Source organism: Pseudorca crassidens, chromosome 12 (genome assembly GCF_039906515.1).
Source record: "Pseudorca crassidens isolate mPseCra1 chromosome 12, mPseCra1.hap1, whole genome shotgun sequence".
Taxonomy (NCBI): Eukaryota; Metazoa; Chordata; class Mammalia; order Artiodactyla; family Delphinidae; genus Pseudorca; species Pseudorca crassidens.
In genome coordinates this window covers 25,374,535-25,398,999 of record NC_090307.1, presented here as the reverse complement: position 1 = coordinate 25,398,999, position 24,465 = coordinate 25,374,535, and the positions used below count along the sequence as shown (strand labels likewise).

General features: G+C 51.1%; 1 protein-coding gene across 7 annotated transcripts in view; it reads left to right on the top strand.

The window, feature by feature from the left end:
* The first annotated feature begins 666 nt into the window (after positions 1-666).
* The window catches only part of CTIF (cap binding complex dependent translation initiation factor), a 313,070-nt gene continuing 289,271 nt past the window's right edge, over positions 667-24,465 (top strand). For 2 of the 7 annotated variants that reach the window (XM_067699148.1, XM_067699143.1), the window contains exon 1: positions 668-865. The gene's annotated coding sequence lies outside the window, so the exon portion shown is untranslated. Of the gene's footprint in view, positions 866-1,043; positions 1,102-1,431; positions 1,544-1,875; positions 1,986-24,465 lie in introns of those variants that run through there. The other 5 variants (XM_067699149.1, XM_067699146.1, XM_067699147.1 and 2 more) reach the window with 5 other exon arrangements.

Below are 24,465 nucleotides of genomic sequence, written 5' to 3'. Positions count from 1 at the left end.
CCAGCCTTAGCCCTTAGCATGGCCAATGGAAAATTAATTGGTTGCAAAGTGCATATCTAATTACAACATCCCGCCCCTGCCACAGAGATGTTCAAATGTTAATTATAACATATGCATCTCAATAACAGACGTTAGCATTTAATACAGCGTTAATAACTGGACTTGGGCCGCCCAGTGCGTACACAAAGCTCCCTTTTATCTGCCATTAGGACGGACTTAGCACTTAAAGCAAGGAAGTCCTCATCCTTAAAGCCGTCCTGTCCCTAAAATCAAATGTTTCCCTCCAAGCCTGGATCTCGTCTAAGCCCCCAATTCTCCCCACGCGGAGGTCCCCACCCAGGGCTGCGCCAACACGTGGCGGGGAGGGGAACGGGCGTTGGGCGTTGGGTTTCGGCGTGGCCAGACAGGCTGTCTCTGCTGCTCAGGCACATCCCCGGCGTCCCGGCGGCGCCCCGTTCTCCAGGGCCCGCCATCCCGGTAAAGAAAGGCGAACTACATTACCCATCAGGCCTCCCGCCGCCCTCTTTCCTTTCAAGTCGTTGCACGTGGCCGGAGGGGAGGGCGGGGCCTGGACTTCACTCTCCTACATTCTCTTTCCCTGTGTCAGAGCAGGGATCTTTTTTTTTTTTTTCGTTCCTCTACTCCCTCTCCCCCACCCGCCCCTCCCTCCCTCTTTCCCTCCCCTCCCTCCCTCCCCTGTCGCCTGGGTTTGTGCGCTGGGGCGCCGGAGCCCCTCCGCAGCCGGGACGCGCGGAACTCGAGGCTGGAGTCGGCTCTCCCGAGCCTCCTCCCTCCCTTCTCCTTTCCTGCCCCCTTCCCCCACCCCCCGACTAGGGCTCGGAGCGGCGGCCAGAGGAACCCCGAGGTGAGCATCCCCCCGTCCGCCCCCCTCTTTTAGTCATCTCTGATTGCCTATCGATTCGGGGACCCGCGAGGAGGGCTGCGTGACGTGCGCGTGCTTATAGATAAATCCGGGAAAACCGACCCAAACAATTAGCCCCCTTCCCCCCTCCCTGCGCCCGGGGCAGCCAGGAGTCGGCGCGCATCCACCTTCCCCGCCTCTGTCGAGGACCGCACTCCACGATCTCTCCCCCTCCCGAGGTTTGCCCCTTCCCTGCTGGGTTCCCCGCCAGTAGGGGAGCCGTATCTCTGGAGCTCCAGTGAGGAGGGGGGGTTCTTGGGGGGCGCACGGCTGGAGCCCGGCTCGCGTTGGAGCCGCTTGGTGTAGCCGCTGTCATGTGCCAGATTCCGACCCGGGGGGAGGAAGAGAGCGAGCTTTATTCCTCTCTTTTGTTTTGAAGCCCGCATTTGCTGCATCAAGCAGTTGGTTTAGTACCGGCCAAACTTGCAGCTGTTCTGACCGTGCTCCACTGAGGTAGGGTGGCGGCTCCCGGAGGGACCCCGAGAGAGTATCTCCACGCCGCCCCTCCCTCCTCTGGTGACTGATTGTGTCTGTGGCGGCCGCGTGTGTGTGTGCGCGCCCGTCCCCGCGGGCGCGGGGATGTCTGTCGTCTAGACAGGCTGCACCCTCCCTCCGTCCACGGTGAGCCTGCGGGCCGCGGGGGGCGCGGGGGACGGGAGCAGAGGAGGAACCCGAATCAGTAGATCCACTGAGGTCGCGGCTTTGGACATGCCCCACGGCGGTGATTCTGTTGGCTTTAAAAAAATATATTATTATTATTCATTCCTGTCGCCGCGGTGTAATTGGGCCTGGGGAACAGATCCGTCCGGCGGAGCCGGGGTTAAGTTGACAGGCTCTGAAAAGCCAGCTCGCGGTGGCTGGTGACCCGGGTTCCGGCTCGGGTCCTTCAGCGAGCAGGTGACTGTCCCGGACGCCTGCCGTGGTGGGGGTGTGGGGGTGGGCGGCGGGCAGGGGGAGCGGTGGCTTGTCTGCGGCGGAGCTGTGCTGCCCCTGAGGGCCGGATGCTGGAGCCTGGGTGCATCTGAGGGAGGCGTCCCGGGGACCGCGCATCTGAGTTGGGTACGTCTCTCCATTGACGTTAAATGACAGTCGGGAGTCTGAGGCCCTCCTGTGGGTGGCGTTGGCTGTTTGGTTTCGTGGAGTTTTCAGGGTTGGGGTTTGGGGGCAGGTGTGAGCAGAGAGGGGGTTGCGGCGTGTAAAGGGGAGGGGTGGCTGGCGGCGCGGTGTGCATTCCCACCCGGGGGGTGAGGCGTCGCCTCCCGCGCCCAGCTGTTTGTGTGTGTACACACCGCTCTGGCGTGTGTGGGGGGGCGGGGACCGCAGACCGCGGCGTCGTGGGGACGCGCTTGGGCCCAGATCGCTCGGGGTATCGGTCCCGCCAGGGCTCGTAGTGGTGTGTGTGTCCGCGCTCGCGCCTGGGTTACTTGGAGAGGGGAGTCGTGCGGCTGGGGGCCCGGGGAGACCCTGGGGTTGCGTAACCCTCCCTTCGCGTCCCGACGCCCCCCTGATCCGGCAGACTGTCCACCTATTCGGTGGCGCCGGGGGCTGGTCTGGCTGGGCCTGGAGGAGCCGCGGGCGCTCGCGCGTTGCCCCCCCCCCCCCACGCCCCTCGGTTGACCCTTGGCCGGGGGCGTTCTGTGGGTGCTCGTGCCCGCGCCTGCTGCCGCCTTCGCAGATCCTGGAGAGAATCAGCGCGCTCTGCGCACCCCCTCCCAATTTTTCGACCTGGAGACAGTGGGGGCCAAAGGCTGTCCGGCCTGACCGGCCCCGGGCCCAGCCCCGCGCTGCCTCCTGCGCCGGGGCCGGGTGCCCAGCCGGCCGCATGCCTTTGCCGGCTCTGTCCGCTCGGCGCTGGGTCTCTGCGGCCGGAGATTATCTCCCAGGCTAGGGGCCCGCGCGCAAAGGGAGGAAGCCGCTGGAGCTGCGGGCTCCGCGGCGGCTGGAGGCTCCCGATGGCGAAAGTGACACAGCACGAGCGCCGCTGACCGCCCGAGCTGGAGGAGAGAGGAAGGAGCCGCCCAGAGGGCGGGGAGGGGCCGCAGTCTGTCCGGCCTGTTTCCTCCTGTCCAGCTCCGGGTCTGGGCCGTAAACCTCAGGGATCCCGGTATGAGCATGCTGGGACCGCGCGAGAAAATTGCCTGGCGTGCGAGAAAACCCAATCATAGTGGAACAGAACGCACCGAGCAGACGTTAGAAGATGTCCAGTCCCTCACAGGATACACTCCCTTAGAGTATTTGAAACAGGATTCGATTTACACACAGATCAACTCATCTGCTGTGTCAAGTGTCTGTCCTGGATAATGTGCGCTTGGAGCAGTAATTTTGTAACGCGTTCTGGGATACAGTGTCATCAGTGATTAAGAGATGGCTAGAATAGCAATATGTTTGTATGACTTTACTGGGCAGTCCCCCACCGCATCATTGCATTTATTAAAGAGGGTCCCATGAGGTAGGGGGATATTAACCCCATTTTACAGAATAGCACATTGAGGCTCAAAAACTGACGTGACTTGCCTGAGGCGTTTCTGTGATTTCACTTCTCAGACTATGGCTTTTAATTAAACAGTGACCACCTTAAAGTGTAGGTCTTGGCACCTCAGGAAATACTGAACCCAAGAAAGGGAGTAAATTATGGTATTTATTCTTTGTCAGAAAACACTTGGTTTGCTACCAGTCCTAATGAGAATAAGTATTAAAAAACAGAAGTCTGCATTGCTGTTGTTATCACTCATCTGATAATTTACTGTTGGTGAATGATGGTCAGCTTTGATACATGCAGTATGTATACCTGCATGTAATAAATACATATGGATATATGTTTCTGCAACACATGCCTGTGTTCATATGGGTGTGTTCGTGGGGTCTTTATTGAATCTAAGGTTTATTCTTTACTTACTGGTTCCAAAACCATGGGTTTAAAGTATAACTCCTGAGAAACCACCCAGGAACCTGCCCCCGCCATCTCCAGGGATGGGGAAGCCTTGAAACGAACAAAGAGCTCCTCCATAACTGTATGTATTTCTCCGAGTTCTCGCACATGAAGGTTCTCAGACAGAGCCTGGAGGGTTATTAGGTTTGGTCAGATAATCAGCTATTCATTCACAAATATGTATTGAACACCAACATGTTTGTGTATCTTGAAGTGCTTACAAAGAAAATTTAGCATAGTGGCCCTGCCTGGCAAAAACATCTTCTAGCTGTGGAGATAAATGTAAGATTTTAAGTCCAGCAGATGTTTGTTGAGCACCTTCTGTAGTCTAGATACTCTGCTGTGTTTGGGGCACACAAAGATAGGATCGCAGAAACAGCTAATTTGCAGTGCAGAAAACGGATGAGCCTGCAGGAGAGAACAAATCATAAATATTTTAAAGCACTCGCCCTGGGACTTAGTCAATTTCACATATGTTGGTTGCAAGGGACTCATAATGCGAGTCCCTGTGCCTCAGCAAATGCAGAAGGAAGCAACAGAGGAAGAAGAGCCTTGTTGCTCTGAACTTCAAACTATTTGGAACCTCCCAGGTGAGCCCTAGAGGTCTGTCCTTCTATAGAGGTTAGGCAGCTCATGAGAGATGACCCTGAAGCCAACCAACAGTTTAGTCTGCTGAGCAATGAAGAACTGACAAGTTGTTCTCTGTGCTCCTGCCCCAGCTCTGCTGGACAGTGATGGGCTGTGATAGGCTGTCTTCAGTGGCTTTGGTCAAGGTCTCACTCAGGCCTGGCCTGAGTTTAGTAGTTTCTGTCTCACAGGTCTACGGATATGTTCTAATATGAGTCTGCTTTTCAATCTATTCATTCTCCAACTCACTTCCCGGGTCCTTGACACTGTTTTCCAATTTCATCTCAGTTTTGGGGTCCACTGCCCTTGTTTCGTTGTTTTTTTTTTTTTTTTTTAATAAATTTCATTTATTTATTTACTTTTGGCTGTGTTGGGTCTTCGTTGCTGCATGTGGGCTTTCTCTGGTTGTGGCGAGTGGGGGCTACTCTTTGTTGCAGTGCACGGACTTCTTGTTGCAGTGGCTTCTCTTGTTGTGGAGCACGGGCTCTAGGTGCATGGGCTTCAGTAGTTGTGGCGCATGGGCTCAGTTGCTCCGCAGCATGTGGGATCTTCCCGGCCCAGGGCTCGAACCCGTGTCCCCTGCATTCACTGCCCTTGTTTTAAGGTTCTGTTGTTTGCAGTTCACATGATGAAGGAGGAAGCAGGAGGTGGTGGTTAGGATGGGGAGAGAATCCTGAGCCCAGAGAAAGAACAGGAGGTACAAAACAGACGGGCAAGTTGCAGTTTTGGGCAATTCTCCAAACCTGATGGCATTTCTGCATAGCTTACCCAATAAAGTGGCAGCCCCTTTTGGTGTTCTCTTTGAGGGGGATCCTCTACCTCTGGGCCTCGCTGCTGACTCGCTGGTCACTTGAGCTCAGCTGCTAACATTCAGGCTTTGCTCTTGTGCCCTCCTGCCTCCCTTGCCTGCAGTTTAACTTAGGGCACTGCTGTGATGGTGGTCTTCTCTCAGAATTACCCCCAAGCTGACTATCGACAGCTGCCTGTTGTTTCTGAATTAATCCCCGGCCAGAGCTGTGGTTCAGAACAGAGTGAGAACAGACACATCCTCAGATCTAGGCACCCAGAGCTCGGAAGGGCCTTGTTGATGAGCTGAAGACCCCAAGGCCCAGAGAGGTGAAATGACTTGCCCAGAGTCACAGGGAGCCCTTGGCAGAGTGGAACATGAACTTCTAAAATTTGATGCCCTATTTAATCTTCTTTCTCTGTACTGTGATGCTTCCTGAAAAAAAGTGGGATTCTTACTTCCCAAAGAGTGAAAACTCTGCATCTTTTTTTTTTTTTCCCTTTGGTTCCAGGAAAGGCCCCGGAATTCGTCTTTTAGTCTTGAGTTTGCTTTCCTTCAAACCTGGCCTTCCTTGCCCTATCTTTCATCTTTGGCCGCCAGGAATCTGGATGAGAGCATACATTTGGGAGAGAGGTCTATGCTTGGGGTCTTCCAATGCTCTTAAGTTTGGTCTGTGGCTTCCCCTTTCCATGGCAGGGTCCTCAGGAACCTCCTGAAAGGGTTTGCAAAGCTGTTACGTACCTGCATTTTTCTAGGAGGAGGATCCACATATTTCATTTGATTCTTACCTGACTCAAGTAAGGAGAAGAACTACTGGGGGTGGGGGTAGTGGAGTTGGATAGGGGGTTGGCTGGCACTGGAGACTAGCATAATACCCTACACCTGAGTTGGCTTTGCAGTTTATGAACTATTTCACACAGATTATTTCATCTGCTTTTTATAATACCCTGTGAGGCTGTTGTTGTTATTCCCATTTTGCAGATGGGGAAACTGAGCCTCCATGGTTACTGCCATGCCGCAGTCACAAGTAAGTAGTAGAGCAGGGATCAAATCTGGTGTCCTTAGTTGACGTGGTCCACCACGGCACATCATCATTGCACTTGTGTGAGTGGAGGACCTCGAACTTTTTGGGGCTGCTTCTTTCTTCTCTTTTCTTTTCTTTTTGGAGCTCCTTCTCCATGATATCCACTGCTGGCTTATGCCCAACCATGGCGCCAGACCTAAGTGCTAACTTACCCGTGGGCGGGATGGATAAAGTATGGGAGGCAGTTATCATAACAGTGATATGTGGACTGGGGCCAGTTTGGGATGATTTCATGAAAGAGGTGAATTTGAGGGTAGGTCTGGGGCTGTGGCAGACCTGGCAGAGGTTTTCAGTTGGGACCATGGCCCAAAAAGGGTGAAGGGGAAATTGTGTGTGCTTGGTCCGGGGTGGAGCTAACCAAGGAGGTTGGGTGGATCCTGCAGTCAGACGGGGCTTCTCGTAGTGACTGGGCTCTTTCTCTGGCCAGCTCTGTGCTACACCCTGGGGCTGCAACCGTGAACAGGGACAGCCCTCCTGCCTTCAAAGAACCCACTGTCTCGCGGGAGAGGCAGGCACTTAAACAGTTAAATTCAGCTTGTGTGGTGAGCGCAGTGCTGGAGAAAGTTGCCTTCCAGACAAGGGCCACCTGCTGTAGCCTCAGAGATCAGAGAGGCCTTCCTAAGGGAGATGATGCAGGAGCTGAATCTGAATGTATGAAAAGGAATTAGCCAGGAGAAGAGACCGGAGAAGGACCTTCAGGGGGAAGGGATGTGGGCAGAACGGCGTGGAGGCCCGAGGCTGCCTGGTGGAGGAAGGGGCTGCCCCAGGGCAGTCAAGCACAAGGCCGAGAGGCACACAGAGCCCCGCTCTGAGGAGCTTGTGAGCCTGGCTGAGGATGTCACGTTTCAGCATGGAGGACAGGACGTTAAGCAGAGTCGAGGCACTCGGCCATGGGCCAGAAGGGAGCATGACTGGGAGCCAGAGGCGGCCTCTGGGCTGATGAGGCAACAGGCAGCTCCATGCAGCGTTCAGGTCCCAGGGGACGAGACATATGGGGAGGAGGGAAGGCCACGTATTAAAAACGTTTGGGGAGTAAAGTCGGCCGCGATTGCTTAGCTTTGGGGGATAAGGGGGGAGTCCCAGTGACTCCCAGGCTTCTGGCCTTGTGGACTCAGTGGATGGCGGCCTTTACCGGGCAGTGCCCTTCTGGTGGCTGGAGCAGGTCTGCTCTGGTGGGGGTGAGGAGGATTGTGGTGAGTTTAATGTTAGCCTTGGTGAGTTTGAATGGCTGGTAGGATAATCCAGTGGAGCTGTCTTGCAGACAATACAGTGCTCGTGGGAGAAGCCTGAGGAGGAGATGTGGGCAGGAGCTACAGTTCTGGGAGTGGGGAATGGTCTGCTGCTGAACGTGACTGCCGTGGGGACTGCTGTAGACAATAAGAAGACCTCTTCCTCCCATTGTCAGAGAATCCTTTGTCACGCCGGGCTGCTGTCATCAGGGAAGCCAGGCGGGGATGCTGTGTCATGCTGGAGGCCCGGCTGGCAGAATCCAGCAACAGCCAGGAGCGCGCTTCAGCTGGAAGCCTTCAAGTGAGTTAGGGGAGAGGCCTTGTCATTTTTAACATCCCTGGTTAGCAGAGCCCTTCCCAGGCCCTCAGGGCGTAAGTAAAGGGCAGGGGAGACCTGGACCTCTGCCCAGGAGAAGGCAGTCTAGTTGGGAGACAAGATGTGGAAATATGAAACCACTAAAAGTCTGGAATAACCTGGACAAAGAGTGGGCTGCAGATTAAATGCAAGAGGCCTGCTGGTACTTCTCTTCCTGCCATGCCGCATTTTTACAGGGCTGCTGTGTTTTGGGCAGAGTGCCAGTCTTTTCATTTTTGAATGCTCGGACCTACACAGTAGGTGTTCATCCTGCGTATTTGGATCTGCAGGGATGTGGCCAGAGTTTGTTGTTTGGGGTGTGGGGTGAGGTCAGCCAGAGAAGGTTCCCGTGAACAAGTCCAAAGAGGGGATTCCAACACTGATTTGGAATATTTTTAGTATCATAGCGGAGTAAAAATCTCGAAAACCTTCCAACTACCAAGCACCTAGAAATGCTGTATGAAATATAACTAGCATCCTTTCAAAGAAGAGCTGAGCTCCTCGAGTGTAAGAGAAATCCCCAGGGAACTCCAAAGTGTAAGCTTGCACTGACGCTAGGCCAGGCCTGGGGGTGGGTTTGGCTGTGGGCGTGTTGAGGGGTCTCAGACCCAAAGGCAGCTGAGCCCTTGGCATTGCCTCCTCCAGGGTCCAAGGTGAGACTGGGAGTTGGCATGGAGGGCCCTGCCTGAAACGGGCCCCTGCAAAGGTGTGCAGGCTTGGAGAGAGGATGGAATAGACGTCCACCCAGTGGCATGGAAGCAGGAGAGGGGGAGCTTGTCCGTCTTGGCCTGGATCTGGGGTGGGGAAGAATCTTCCCTGGAAACTTGAAACCTCAGGCCTGTTGTGGCCTTGGATGACCACTACACGTGTGGTCCAGGAGTCCCCAGGGAATTAGCACATTAAAGCCTTTGGGGGCCGGGGTCTTCCTGCCTGTGGGCTCCAGGATCTCATGAGTGCTGGAAGATTCTGGGGTTCTTCACCCTTCACTGACTTGGGTCTCCACCTTGGAGAGATGCTGCAGGACCCGGGGGATGGGGGGGGTGCTGAGTGAGGAGAAGGAGAAAGAGACCTTGGCAGGAACCTTTGAAAAGGGCCTTCATGACACTTATACACTGCTGAGGGCGTGTGCATGGCTGTGGAGAAGGGCTGCATCTGCCCGAGGGCTTCATCTCTCAGCAGAAGCCTGCAGACGGACCTGTCCGGGAAGGTCAGACCTTCTCCCCCCGCTGTTGACTCAGGCCAGGTCTTCACAGACAAGGCGTCTGTCCAGGTTCCTCCTCAGGGTGGCTGTGCAGATTCCAGCAGCTCCGGGTCCCTCCAGACTGTGTGCCACATCATCTGCCCTAAGCCCAGAGGCTTGAGTACCTCGAATTTCAAACTTGGGAGACACCTTAGAGGTCACCAAGTGGGTCTCCTACCAGGTGTGGGAATCCTGTCTCCACCAGCACTCGCTCAGAGGCTTCCCGTGGCCGGGAGTACGTGGCTTCACGAGGCAGTGCCTTCCCTCATTAGAAGGCTTTTGCAGCTGGAAGGCCTCCTGTGAGCCTCAGGCACTGCCCGGCTATTTCCACCCATCGCCCCCTCGGCCATGGGCTATGGTGAGAGATGCGTTGGAGGCCTTTCACCATCTTGCTCGCTTTTGCTGGAAGGGCCTTAATTTGTCGAGCTAAGATTCTGTGAGAATCCAGCCAACTTCCATCCTAACTTCCTTAGCAAAGAGGGAGATTTTGAAGATGAGATGTAAGGTTTGCTGAGCTGGCTGTGATGCAGAAGTTCTGAGAAGCTTTGGCTCAGTGCTTTTCAGATTCCAGACTAGAGAAGCAAGTTCCTTCCTCCAGCACCCAGAATACATTTCAGTTTGTAAGTGAGTGACTCAGGAATCTGATGCAGGGAGCTGACGTTTATTGAGTGTCTGTTAGGTACTGGGTACAGTGCTAGGTGTTGTCGGTATGTGTTACTAAATAAAAGTAACTTCTGGGGCTTCCCTGGTGGCGCAGTGGTTGAGAATCTGCCTGCTAATGCAGGGGACACGGGTTCGAGCCCTGGTCTGGGAAGATCCCACATGCCGTGGAGCAACTAGGCCCGTGAGCCACAACTACTGAGCCTGCGTGTCTGGAGCCTGTGCTCCGCAGCAAGAGAGGCTGCGATAGTGAGAGGCCCACGCACCGCGATGAAGAGCGGCCCCCGCTCGCCGCAACTAGAGAGAGCCCTCGCACAGAAACGAAGACGCAACACAGCCAAAAATAAATAAACAAATGTGGGGTTTCAAAAAAAAAAAAAGTAAATTCTGTGAGGGAGAGAGAAAGGGCAGCAGAGCCGGGGAAATGCCTTACTGTAGTTGTGACAATTGAGCCCTAAAGTTATTCAGAAAGAATGTGTGTGGTTCCATCCGGGAGTGGGTGGGGCAGGCATTCCTGTGCTATTCCCTTATAGGGCCTTCCTCTGGGGTAGGCAATGTCATGATCTCACCACGAGCTGAGAACCCACAGGCCTTTGCCGTATTCATGGGTCATTTGCTGAGATGCTTACAAGTTTGAACCATGAGATCAAGAAGGTGGCCTGCTGGACAATCCGCATCTTGTGTCACCAAACAGGATGGTGTTGACAATGACAGTGTTTTTCCCAGCATGCAAGGGGGGAGCTTGTCTGTCTTGGCCTGGATTTGGGGTGGGGAAGAATCTCCCCTGGAAACTTGAAACCTCAGACGTGTTGTGGCTTTGGATGGCCACTACATGTGTGGTCCAGGAGTCCCATTGGTGTCTGTCTGCAGGGCCCCGGGCTCTTTGAGGAATCCTTTGCATTCACAGGTTGGCTGGCATCTGTGACGTTCATATATTTGACAGGTGCCGTGTTGTGTTATGAGGAGCATGAGTTGCCTTTGTCGCGAGGTTGCATCAGCCAGCTGGATACCCGGATGTGCGCTCCTGACAGGGCCTGGTGGTGAAGGGCAGGGATTCTGGGAAAGTACCCAGTTTCTCCTCTTCTCCCTCCAAAAATTGTTCTTTATGCTCACATTCTACTGGTTTGCCTCAAACCTTTTTCTTTTTTGCGGTACGCGGGCCTCTCATTGCCGTGTCCTCTCCCGTTGTGGAGCACAGGCTCCGGACGCGCAGGCTTAGCGGCCATGGCTCACGGGCCCGCGGCATGTGGGATCTTCCCGGACCGGGGCACGAACCCGTGTCCCCTACATCGGCAGGGGGACTCTCAACCACTGCGCCACCAGGGAAGCCCTGCCTCAAACCTTTTACCCTAAGCCTGTTACCTCCGTTAACATTTGGTTTGGTTTAGCGGACATGCGTCAGATGCCTGAAGTGGGTCGGAGGAATTCAGACGAACCTGGCAGGGTCCCTACTTCCTGTCTTCATCTTGGTGGGGAAGACAGAATGGCCACGTTTGTGTGGTGTGAGAAGTACTGGGTAAAGAGCAAAAAAAAGTGTGCTGAGGCAGCCAGAAGTAGGATGACTATAATTTTTTGTCCAAATGGAGGCACTTTTGAGAGTGACAGGGAGTGCCGTTAGTAATCATGCCAGGACACAGATATAAACTGGGACTGTCCTGGGCAAATGGGGGCTTATGGCCACATGAGCCAGGGAGGGCGAGTGCATGTGTCATCAGTCCTTTGTGCTACAGGACACACGTAGACCTAATGGAGGGGAGGGGCTTGGCTGCAAGAGAAACTGGCATCTGTTTCCTGTTTTTCTGGGGCTAGAGAGGAAAGCTTTATCTGTGGGGACTGTGGACTGAGAACTCTGATGGGTCTCAGTTTACAGCCACAAGATTCTATCTTATATATCTCACTATGATCTCAGTGTTGGGGTTGGAGATGGAAGTTTGGGGAGATGAAAACCACCTGGTTTGTAGGATGTTATTGGCTGCAGGTAAAAGCACTAGACTAACAGTGGCTTAAAAAACAAGATGTTTATAGACTTATCTAGCCAGAAGTCTGAATGTAGGGGTTCTAAAGTTGATTAATTCAGTGGGTCAGTGATAATTTTAAGGACTCATTCTAACCTTCCAGGCAACCATTTACAGCACATTGGCCTCTGGCTCAGGCTTGACCCCTCATGGTCACAGCATGGCTCCCACTGCTCCACACATCACATTCTCACGTAACTGTATTGGAAGGCAGGCAGGAAGGTGAGTTTCTCCTTGTGTCTTAAAAAAAATTTTTTTTTCTACTTGAAGTATAGTTGATATATAATATTATATAAGTTACAGGTATACAATATAGTGATTTACAATTTTTAAAGGTTATATTCCATTTATAGTTATTAAAAATATTGGCTATATTCCCCATGTTGTACAATATATCCTTTAATTTGTTTTATACATAATAGTTTGTACCTTTTAATCCCCTGTCCCTATAGTGCCCTTCCCCACTTCCCTCTCCCCACAGTAACCACTAGTTGTTCTCTGTATCTGTGAGTCTGCTTCTTTTTTGTTATATTCACTGGTTTGCTGTATTTTTTAGATTCCAATATAAGTGATATCATGCAGTATTTGTCTTTCCAAGTCCATCCATGTTGCTGCAAGTGGCAAAATTTCATTCTTTTTTATGGCTGAGTAGTATTCCAGTGTGTATATGTATGTGTGTGTGTGTGTGTGTGTGTGTGTGTGTGTGTGTGTGTGTGTGTGTATGCCACATCTTCTTTATCCATTTATCTGTTGATGGACACTTAGGTTGCTTCCACATCTTGGCAATTGTAAATAATATCGCTATGAACATTGGGGTGCATGTATCTTTTCAAATTAGTGTTTTTGTTTTTTTCAGATATATAGCCAGGAGTGGAACTGCCGGGTCACATGGTGGTTCTATTTTTAGGTTTTTTTGTGAAACCTCCATACCATTTTCCACAGAGGCTGTACCATCCTTGTGTCTTAATGTATCAGGCATGAAAACCTTGCCCAGAATCCCCCTGCTAGAATTTACTATCAAGTTCCATTGAAGAGAAATGGGTCGATACCTCACCATGGAGGCTGATAAAGCAAGTTTTGGAGTTTTCTGCCTCATCTATAGCAAGAGGGAGAAGTGCCTGCGAGGAGGTGGAGAGGGGGGTCATGGGTAGGTAAGCAATGATTGTTTACCTCACCGAGTTTCATTGTGATTTTACTTATTCATTTGGGGATATATCAGCTTTATTGAGATATATTTTTTTATAAAACAATTTCTTATAATATAATTGAGGTATAAGGAAAACAAACCTACCCCCTGGGCTCTGGCAACTACTCTTCTTTCTTTCACTATAATCCTGCCTTTTCTAGTAATTATTATTTCTTAACCTATAGGTAATATGGGAGTGTAGGACCCTAGGTGTCTCGTGGAGGTCTTTTGTGTGGTCTCAGGTAGGTTCTATGTCCTCTTCCCCCAGTGGCCCCTCTGCATTCTGGTCCCCGGGGCCAGGTGGAGAAGCCGAGCAGACAGAGTTGTCCAGAGGGAGGGAGAGGGAGGGAACTTATGTTGGTGGTGGCCCTGACAGCAGGACCGGAGATACCTAAGGGGCCGAGGTTCTGGCTGGTCCATGACAGACAGCAGTCACTTGTGCTGGCAGCTGTGGGGTTTGAGGGAGGAAATTGCTTCTTAGTGTGGCTTGGACACCTTGGATCCTGCAGAGTCAGTTCTCCTGCCCCTGCTAATTGAGAACTCTGGCCGTGGGGAATGTAGGCCACGGGAAGATTATGGGGGACACCATCTTCCCCTCCCCAAACCATCATCCCCTTCTGTTGATACAAACAAAGAGCTCAGGCCAAGGGAAGGCCACGCAGTCCCCTGGAGCGAATAAGTGCCCTCTGGGCTCTTCTATACTCTGCTTGTATGGTCAGTTTTGTCCTCCTCTTCCATCCCAGCCTTCGGTCTGTACATCTTTAGCACACTTAGCCCTTGGCGTCACTCCCATCCTTCCTTGGGCTCTTGCCTGATCTGCTCCCTGAGATCATAAGCACCTTGAAGATCATATCCTGGTCTGAGTCACTTGTGGATTTCCCATAGGGCTAGGGCAGTGCTTGCCACAGGGTCCCTGCTCCAGGAACGCAGATCTTTTTTAAAGCAAAATGAGTATTTGTAGAATGAGGGGAGGTACTTGTTCACTTTGGGCATCTCTCCAGATTCCAAACCAGTTCAGTGTGGCACAGCACAGTGCCCTGGATAAGGATTTGTGAGTCTCTACATATTCCTTTCCTAAAGAGGAAGAAAGGTAATCCACCATGCTGTTATGGGTTGAATTGTATCCCCCCTAAAAGTATGTTGTAGTCCTAAGCCCCAGGACCTTGGAATGTGACTGTATTTGGAGATGGGGCCCTTAAAGAGGTAACTAAGGTAAAATGAGGTCCTTTGGGTGGCCCTAATGCAATATGACTGGTATCCTTAAAAGAAGAGGACATTAAGACTAGGACACCTGAGACAACCATGTGAGGACACAAGGAGAAGGTGGCCATCTATGAGGCCAAGGAGAGAGGGCTCAGAAGAAACCAACCCTGCTGACACCTTAATCTCAGACTTCTAGTGTCCAGAACTATGAGAAAATAAATTTCTCTTGTCTAGGCCACCCAGTTTGTGCTATTTTGTTATAAAAGCCAGGCTCCAAATCCAGGCCTATGTGACTGCAGAACCTGGACTCTGCACTGTGAGCTGCTGTGTTTGGGGGTGGGGTGGGGGTGGATGTCTGTCAACTCAGGGATTGAACAGGTGGTATTTCTGCTGAAACCCTGGGGCAATCCAATAATAACTTTAAAAACCTAACATTTGTTACGTATTACTGTGTTAAAGTGCTTCATGAGCACTTTCCATGTGTTATCTTAATTAGCCTTCTATTTTATAGATGAGACAATGAGGGCACAGAGAGGTTAAGTAATTTACCCTAGGTCACACAGCTAATAAGCGGCATAGACTGTTTTGCTATTTTGAGTGTTGTACCTTAACCATCACACACGGGGACTGACAGGTTATGCTGAGGTCCTCTTGTGGCATTCTGGGAAAGTCACTGGTCTTACGTCTGCCATGAATGACTTGGGCAAGTCACTTTGCATCTGGATGTTTTCTCCTCGGCGACCTCAGGGACTGGATGAGATACTATCTAACGTCCCTGATTGTCTCCTTCTGAGGTTCCTAGTTCCAGGCCTCTGAGGCAGGGAGTACATCCTCAGCATGGACTGGTGTAGGGGAGGAGGAATCCCGTGATGTCGTCTTCTGCATTTGCCCGCACCTGAGGTAGCAGCTCTAGATCTGCCTGGTCTGGCCATTTGGACCTATGGTTTGACAGTTTGCTCCTTCCCTATAAAATTAATTTTTTCCAGTAAGGTAGAAATTATCCCCACCCTGTGCCAGACACCCTTCTAGGTCTTTTAAGGATGTGGGCTTTGAGTTATATCAGCCAGAGGGTGTGGGGAAAGGGTTGATGGTAAGTGATACGATGTGCTTTCTCCCTCTAGCTTGACTGCAGTCTCGTTCATGCCAGAGAGAAACCAACCACGGGGGCAGCACACCTTAAAAGATCCCATGTTGAGCCAAAGACCTCTGCGTCTTTAGCCTTGTTTCCATTTCCCATGAGACCCAGGTAGACGGCAGGTGATGGTGAGGGTGAGGAGAGGGTGGTGGCCTGGTTCTCGGATTCTGCAGCCTGAAAACAGCGCAGTAAGAGCAAGGATGAGGTTGGCCAGGCTGCTTGTGGACAATATCAGGGCCCTGGTTTTTAATCCTCTGGCAGCCCAGCCCCTGGTTTATCCCCACAGGGTGTTAATGATTTTAGTTACCTCATTAGAGCTAAGTTTACTTAAGGTACCTGTAATAGATTTTAAAACCAGAAAAGCAGGTGAGTGTCTTTCAAAGTTCCCAGTTACTCAGCTGCCTGCTCATGACCTCCATAGATCTGGGAAGCCGAAGCTCTCTGGCTCCAGCATTCAGATGGCCGGGAAGAGGCCTTCAGATCCCAGTGGCTGAGGACACCTTGAGTGCCCTGACCGCTATGGATGGGCAGTTGTCAGCAAAACCAGGGGTTATTACCGCCCCCCCACCCCCCGCCCACCGGTGCTCTTATGAGGAGTGGGAGAGGGCAGGGCTAATGCGCTTCTTCTAATGGGGGCATTGAAGCAAGAAGAACTAGGTGACTTGGCCAAGGTCACATACCACACTCATCAGTGAGAAAACAACTTAAGGGCTGGTTCTCCATTCCGTAAACCTCCTTCCTCTGCCTTTAAGTACTGTGTTCAGACCACTGATGGGGAGTATAGGCTGATTTTCAGTCGAATATCTAGGAACAAGTTAACAAGTTAAAGCCGCGTCTTCATTTAAATGTGCATTAAAGAAAGAAAACATAACTAGTACATGGAACTTGTGATTTCATTATTGCTTAGCAGGAAGCTTAGTTTAATAAAAAGTCAAGACAAAGTCAATAATAGCATTACACCTGGTACCCAGCCATGACAGAAAACTCCAAGGTGGTGAATTTTGGGAAATGCTGCCAAAATCAAGTTTGGGTTGGGCTTCTGTCACTCGGCACTGGGTGAGTTCTGAATAATACATGACCGACTTCAGCCCAAGGCTACGTCTTTTCATGTAACAAATGCGGGTTTCTAAGTATTGAAACTTAGAAACAAAACTTCTATACATGTGATTGTAATTTGGATTCATGAAAGGTGGCCATTACCTAAAGACAACCTAAGTAAATATTGTTGTAAAGCAAAGACTCCTTTTATATAGTGTCTGGTTTCTTTCAAAAGCAAATTTAGACTTTGAAATAGTAACTTATATTATCCAGGATTTTGCTGACCAGAAACTTCTTAATTGGCACCTGAATAACTTCAGCACAATGAAGGTTAATATATTTCATTGTCAGAAAGATCATCTTAGCATCAAATGTGCTGCAATAAAGAATGTTCTGTCTGACATCCTTTCTCCAACCGGTGATAAATACTCTTGTCTAGGGTTAACTAAGGGGTGCATTTTAGAGCTAGCCCATCCTATGAACCCGACAAAGTTTTACTATCTGCATTTGAGTAAATTCCGATTATCTAGAAGAGTTATGTTGAAGCTGAGGCAGTCACTTGTAACACCGGACTCAACATCTTTAGGCCAGCATATTCTCTTCCATACTGTGAGCAATGGTGACCCTATTTTCTGAACCCAAAATCAGGATATGCATTTGAATATTTGAAATCAGGACTTCTCCCACCTGTCATCTTACATCTACATCGGGACTCTGAGGTCTCATTCTCAAATTTGTTGATGCGCTCATGCAATTTCAAAATTCTCTTTTTTAATAAAAATATTTGTCCTTTCTTCAGATCCTCCTGAGACCTACTTTGTCTTTCTACTTTCCCCCCAAATATCTTAGCCCCTCACAGTCCTGCTCCCAGTACAATGTGTATGGGGGTTTTCTACACCACCTGGGGCTTTTCTACACCACCAAGCAATTCTCTGACACCAGCTGGGTGTCCTACAATTCAACTCAATTCTTCTAACACTACCTACCTAGCATCAGATCCCACAGGTTAAGGCCTCAGTCCTATGTCTAGACCCCCCCCCCCGCACCCCCCAAACTTCAGATGCTATGCTTCTGACTGGCTTTCAATGACCCTGCTCCTTGGGTCCTATTAATTTGTTCGAGCAGCTCACAGAACTCAGAGAAGCATTTTACTTGTTAGATTACCAATTTCAGGAACAGTCAGATGGAAGAGCTGCGTAGGGCAAGGTATGGAGAAAGGACCCAGAGTTTCCATGCCCTCCTGGAATACACCACTCTCCCCAAATCTCCAGATGTCCACCAACCTGGAAGCTCTCTGAACCCCATCTTTTGGGGATTTTAGGAAGGCTTCGTTACATAGACATGCTTGATTATATATTGACCATTGTATATCGATTCAATCTCCAGCCCCTCTCTCGTCAGGTGTGGGACTGAAATTTTCTACCCTCCAATCACATGGTTGGCTCCCCTGGCAGCCAGCCCCCATCCTTATGTTTCCAAAGGTCGCCTCATTAACATAAACCTAGTTGTGGTGGAAGGGGTTTATTATGAATATCAAGACACCTTTAAAGCTCTTACAAATTCCAAGGGTTTTAGGTGCTATATGTCCGGGATGGTTGAAGACCAAAAATATAGTTGTTATTTTATATATCACAATATCACATTCCTTTATTAATATAACAGAAAATTAAATCTGGGGTCTGCATTCCTACCCCATCCCCCAAAATCCTAACAAACAAAAGAATGTTTTGCTGTGTTATCTATGGGAGCAGGTGGCTTTGTAGCCTGAGCAAATGATTGAAATTAAGAGGAGCCTATTCTCCTTACTATTGCTGTGTAACAAACCATCCTAAAACCTAGTGGCTTAAACAGTGATAATCCTTTGTTCTGCTCCGGAGCCTGCCATTTGGGTAGGGCTCAATAGGTACAGCTCACGTCTGTCCGCTCCACGTGGTATCGGCTGAGATGGCTCAACCAGGGCTGGAAGATCCACTTCCAGGATGGCTCATTCCTGAGGCTGGCGAGTTGTCCTGGCTGTTGGTTCTTCTCCATGTGGGCTTCTCCACGGGGCGGCTTGGGCTTTCTCAAGGCATGTGGCTGGGTTCCAAAAGTGGACGTCCCAGGAAACAGGAAGGCGAAGCTGCGCTTTCCCAAAGGCTTGGCCTGGGATCCTCGGTGTCTCTTCCATATACCATCCGTGGAGCAGTCACCCAGGCCAGATTCAAGACGAAGGGACATAGGTCCTATTTCCTGATGGGTGGGGTGCCAGAGATTTGGGGGCCATGGTTTTGTTTGTTTGTTTTTTGCGGTATGCGGGCCTCTCACTGCTGTGGCCTCTCCCGTTGTGGAGCACAGGCTCCGGACGCGCAGGCTCAGCGGCCATGGCTCACAGGCCCAGCTGCTCCACAGCATGTGGGATCTTCCCGGACCGGGGCACGAACCCGTGTCCCCTGCATCGGCAGGCGGACTCGCAACCGCTGCGCCACCAGGGAAGCCTGTGGGGGCCATGTTCTAAACCACAGGAACTGGTCTCACAGGAGAGGAGTGTCCTTCCTTCTTGCAGACCTTCACGGAGGTTTAGAGTTCATCTTCTTGCAGTCTTTTATGGGGGGGGGATGAAAAAAGAAATGCCTGTAAAACCCCGTTTGTATCATTTAAACACTGTTATAGTTAGTAAATGTCCGTTTTATATTCTAGTCCTTTAAAAAGTGGCTTCCCCTTGTCACAGGTATGTGGGCATCTTCATTTAATCAGTCACTCCCAGAATTCGCTGAAATAGAGGCGTGCAGGCACTTGGCCTTGGCAGCGGGAGTGGTCCCCAGGCAGGGCTGTCCACAGTTACTGGCCTTCATGGAGCAACTCTCTGTGGCAAGAGCCTGCGCTGGCTGCTAGCGGGCTGCAGAGATGACTAGGGAGACACCCCGCGCTGTGCCCACCTTCAGGGAGCCCAGGGTTGTACGGTAGATGGACAGCAATGGCCTCAGTGTCACTTTTTCTCAGGGTGTCCTTTTCCACTGGTGAAACACAGAGTGAGCATGTCTGCTCTGAATGCAGTGGGGATGACTTCTCTTTCCCTTTTGGGGCTCTTGATTTTAATGTGTGCCTTGGCCTGGAGCTCCTCACTCTGTTTTCCTCATCTGTGAAACAGGGAGTTCAGTCCAGTCCAGGGGTCAGCAAACTACAGCCTGCTGACCAAACCAGCCCAATGCCTGTTTTCCTAAGTGACATTTTACTGGAGCACAGTCACGCGTGTTGCTTTATGTACAGCCGTGGTTGCCTTTTGCTGGTTGCAGCGGGGACCATATGGCCCACAAAACCTCTGGCACTTTACAGAAAGTTTGTAGACCCTGGTGTAGAATAATGGTTTTCAAACTTCACATGGTTTTCAAACTTCGCATTTCAAAGAACACATGGTTCTTTCTTCAAATAACTTTACCAATAAATCAAATAAATTTACCAATAAATCAATTCTTTTACCAATAAATCAGTTCTTCTAGTACTTGTGCCACGCACTGTACCAAGTACTTTTAAATTGTCAACCTATTTTAATCCTTATAAAAACCCTGTGAGATGGGTATTATTATCATCCCCATTTTAGAGAAAATTGAGACAGAGTTAACAGAGAGGTTAAGTAACTTGCCTAAGGTCACACAGCTAATAAGTGGCAAAGGCAAGCTTCGAATTTAGCAGTCTGGCTCCAGAGTTCATGTTCTTACCCACTGCTCAGTGCTGTTCACTGGTGGCCTGATGTGAAAAGAGGGAGGCCGGATGACTAGAACTGGTGTGGGGACGCTTAGCATCTTCCACTCATCCTTTGGCTTCTCTCCCTGTAGCCCCCAGAACCCCCAGGGCCGTATCTGATAACCTCTGCAAGGTTAGCAAATTATAGGGTCCTAAGCTCACATGTAGGGGGGACTTTAGCTTGTTCGGGTTTCCCCAAGAGGAAGTGATCCTGGTTGTTGGGATCTCAAGTGAGCCTGGAACTGTAGAGAGCTCTGTTCCCTGGGAGAGAGGACTCCAGACAAATGATCATAATTATGCCCAATAAAAATGAGTGCTCGGAGACCAAGGTCCACATTTCAGAACAATAACTGGAAGAAGCCATCTTTCAATTCATTGCAATGCCCCAAACAAGTATTAAAACTAGTAAATCTACGTGGAGTCAGTTCTCTGGGCCAGAGTGACTTACCTCAGAATTGAGCCATAAAATTCAGCGAGGGCCAGCTTTCCACAGTGAATGTCACCTTCCCAGCTCCCTCCTACCAATAACCAATAAATCAGCCCAGGGGAGTTAAAAGATTAGTGGCAGCATTTCTCGGAGAGGTGGGAGCCTGGGGCTGCTGAGGGGCCCTTGGGGGTCTTCCTCTGTGCAGATTAGCTGCCTTGACTGAGCCCACCTTCCCCATAAAGGGCAGTTTTCAGGGAGGAAATAAAGCCTTCTCTGTCCTTTGGGGCAGCAGAGGTGAGGGTGACTCACTTTTATTGCCAGTGGGAAGCTGACCTTGATCTTGGTGGTTAGTTTGAAGGTGACTGGGATCTCGGAGGAGAGTTTATTCTGTGGTGGTGTGGCTGGTTTCAATAATGGTATCTCTTCAATTTTGCGATTTAAGAGGATTCCTGATTCCTAGGGACAGCGCCCTGGGTCTGTAGCTCCTCTGCCCTGTACAGAAGGGTCTCTCCTATTGTGAGGGTTTTGCTGCCCCTGCTTTTGCTCCTAGGTCTGTGTCCAGTGGGCTTGGGACCCACGAGGGGACGTAGGACGGGCTCTTTGTGGGTGCTTCCTCCCGCCCGCACACCTCTCTTCCTGCCCCCCTCCACCCCGCAAATGATAAAATGATCTTCCTGACAACCAGGAATCCCAGTTCCTTTCCAGAGATACTCTCTTTGGAGGAAAGTCTTTTTAAAAAGGCTTCCAGTTTCTTTCTGGCCACTTTCAGGCCACGCTTTGTTGTCCCTCAGTTTTTTCAGATCGGGGTTTTCCTTCTTCTCAGAGCCAGCTTTTAGGAAGTGTTCCCTCCCTCTCTCCCCGAGTTCCTGCCTGTTTCAGGCGTGACCGGACTTGATCGCTGGGTATCCCAAAGGCTAGAAGGTCCTAAAGCAAAAGGGGCTTTTGTGGGAGTGGGTGGTACCCCTTCTCTTCCCATATGCTTTGCCTGCCGCCTGGTTGGTAGTGGGGGCCTTGTGGGCCTGGGGGTTGGGACTGCACGTGTGGTGGTGGAGGCCCTGCAGGGGTGGGCTTGGGTGGGGTACAGTCTTGGGGCGGCTCCATGTGCTGTGGACGGCCCCCTTCCCAGGCCTCTGTGAAGGTCCCCAAAGCCTGGTTCTAACTTGGCCTAAAGAATATTTGACCTCATCCATCTCACAATTAACCGTCGATGGAAAGCAGCACGTACTTGAATAAGTGAAACTGTTTCTTTTAGGGAACGTTTTGGAAAACAGAAATTTGGTTCTCATTGAAGATACCTTACTAGTGTGTGTGGTTGTGTTTTCAACAACTTACAAAATGTTAATGAAAACATGGGGCCACCACTGCGTTGAAGTACGTTTGAAGTGAAGAATCCTCTCCACCTCATCCCTTAAATACTGTGTTAAGTTTTGCACATTGTATCCCTTTTCCCCTTTAATAGCAATTGGTTGATTGGCAGCTGTGCTAAATAATTTTGTATACTTAACTAGCTTGGTTTTAAATTTTGTTTCAAGTCCTGTTTATTACCGATGTCACCGCTGTTTTCCACAGACCCCGATCCCCGCAGCTCTGTCTTATCACCGCCCTCATCAGCGGGACCTTCTCTGCAGAGAGTACAGTTGGTCCTCTGTATCCACAGCTTCTGTATACTCGGATTCAATCAACCTTAGATCCAGAATTCTACGGCATCCAACGTTGGTTGAATCCGTGTATTCCCGGGGCTGGTTCTAAGGGACTTGGAACGTGTGCAGATTTTGGTTTCCCTGGGGCGTCCTGGTGCCAACCCTTCTGTGGATACTAAGGGACAACTGTATCCAGTTTTAGTTGTGCCTCCCTCTGTCTGGGCTTTCCCTTCCCTCCTCCTAAAGGAAACACCTGAGAAATCGCCAGGATCGTTGTACCCTTAAATAACATCAGTTGCCACTCATTTGTGTCATATTTCATGAATTTACCAAGTGCTCTCATGCGCCGTATGTGGGGCAGGCTGGTGTTATAATTACGGCCACTTTACACAGATGCTCTGAGAGATTCAAAGTCTCACATAGCACTTGGCAGCTGACGTCAGGACCAGAGGCTACATCCTCTCACTCTCAACCTAGTGTTCTTTCCACCACACCATGGAACCAGCCATAGACACCAGGGACGAGGCCTCTACGCTTTAGTTCCTTCTTCTGTAAAGTGGGGTCATAACAGCGCCTATTTCATGAGGCCACTGTGAGGCTGGAGTGAGCTGTCACATGTGCTTAGGATGGTACCTGGTGACAATACGTGTGAGCTCTTAGGAGGGGTGGTGGTAACCCCCGCTTATGTGCCGGACATTGTGGGGAACAGGCTGATTCCATGGCTCAGGCACACCATCCAGAAATGCAGGTAAAACCCGTGCCCAGATAAGCATCATACAGGATGAGAAGACTGGGCCCGTGGCTGCGTGGCTGTCTCACACCACACGTCTCGGGGTCCAGCCTCCTGAAGTAGTGCCCTTTCCTTTGCCAGGGCGGTTGACCAGGAGGCCACCTGTAGGGCTGACCCTTCAGTTGGGGATCTTGGCGTGCTTGGCGGTCTGTCCATTTTACAGACCGAGGCTGCGGCACTGGGCATTCTGGCTCCCAACATTGCCTCACTACTACGCTTGCAGTGTCACCGTGTGTACACATACGTACCCAAAGGGATAAAGCCATCAACAGTGGGAGTGTGTGATGTGTCAAGGAAGGAGTTCATTCATTCATTCATTAGTTCATTCATTCATTCATTCAACCAGTATGTACTACAGTATGCCAGGCCCCATTCTAGCTGCTGGGGGTGCAGCCGTGAGTGGGTCAGAGCCTCATGGAGCTTTCTGACCACAGACAAGGACACAAGTGTGTGCTATGAAGGGGAATAAGGCAGGGCCAGGGGCTGGAGGGGCTGGGAGGCGGGTGGTGACTTGAGTGGGAAGGACAGAGTCCTGAAGAAGGAGAGTACATGGAGGGGTGAGGATCCTGGTCTGTTGGAGGAGCAGCAGGAAGCCACGGGGCTGGAGGGGAGCGAACACGGGGAGAGCACCAAGCCATCCGGTAGCAATATGATGGGGCCGGATCTTGGTGGACTTGGACTTGGACTCACAGGAAGCCTTTGGAGGCGTTGGAGGGCATGCTGTGAGGCTGCAGGGCTCGCACTATTAGCCAGGCGGAGGAGAAGCTCTCACATCCGACCCTGGCACAGGGCTGGGGTTTCGGAACCTCCAGCATCTCCTGCGGTTGTGGCCTGTGCAGGTGCCTCCTGCATCATACCCTGTAGGTATGCTGCCCCCCGCGCATGACATTCCAGTGATCTCCTAGGGCTGATGTACCCGCTCCACCCCCTGTGCTGGAATGCAGAGTCTCGGTCCCAGCAGCTGGGGCTGCCTGGTGTGTGCTTTGGCAGAATTCCTCTCCTGCTTTTGAGCCTCTGGGACTCATCTGGGGTTCCTCTTTGTGCCCCTTTCAGTGAGCGGCACACCATAGCCTCCCCAAAGCTGGTAGGGAAGAGAGAGGACGTAAAACCCAAGATTAGGTCCTGAGCCTGGCCAGCACCTTGGGGGAGGCACTCTGAGGGCAAAGACTTGCGATTTTCATGGCCAAGATGAGCTGTTGTGTGTCGGGATTGTCTTCACAAGGGCTGGGGGCTAGGTGGGGGGTTGGTCCAGCCACAGCACAGTGGGGACATCCTTCCATGGGGGCAGCCACCTCATTCCACTGCTCACTGTTGGAGGCGACAGCTGGGACAGCAGCTGCTGCCTCTGAGGCCAGCCTCTTCCTCTCAAATGCCTCTTTGAGAGGCATTTCCCTTTGGGGTGGGAGTCTTTTCCTCACCCAGCAAAAAATGAAAGCTTTGGAAAGGCTGCACAAACCCCCTTAAGGACAGCTCTGGGT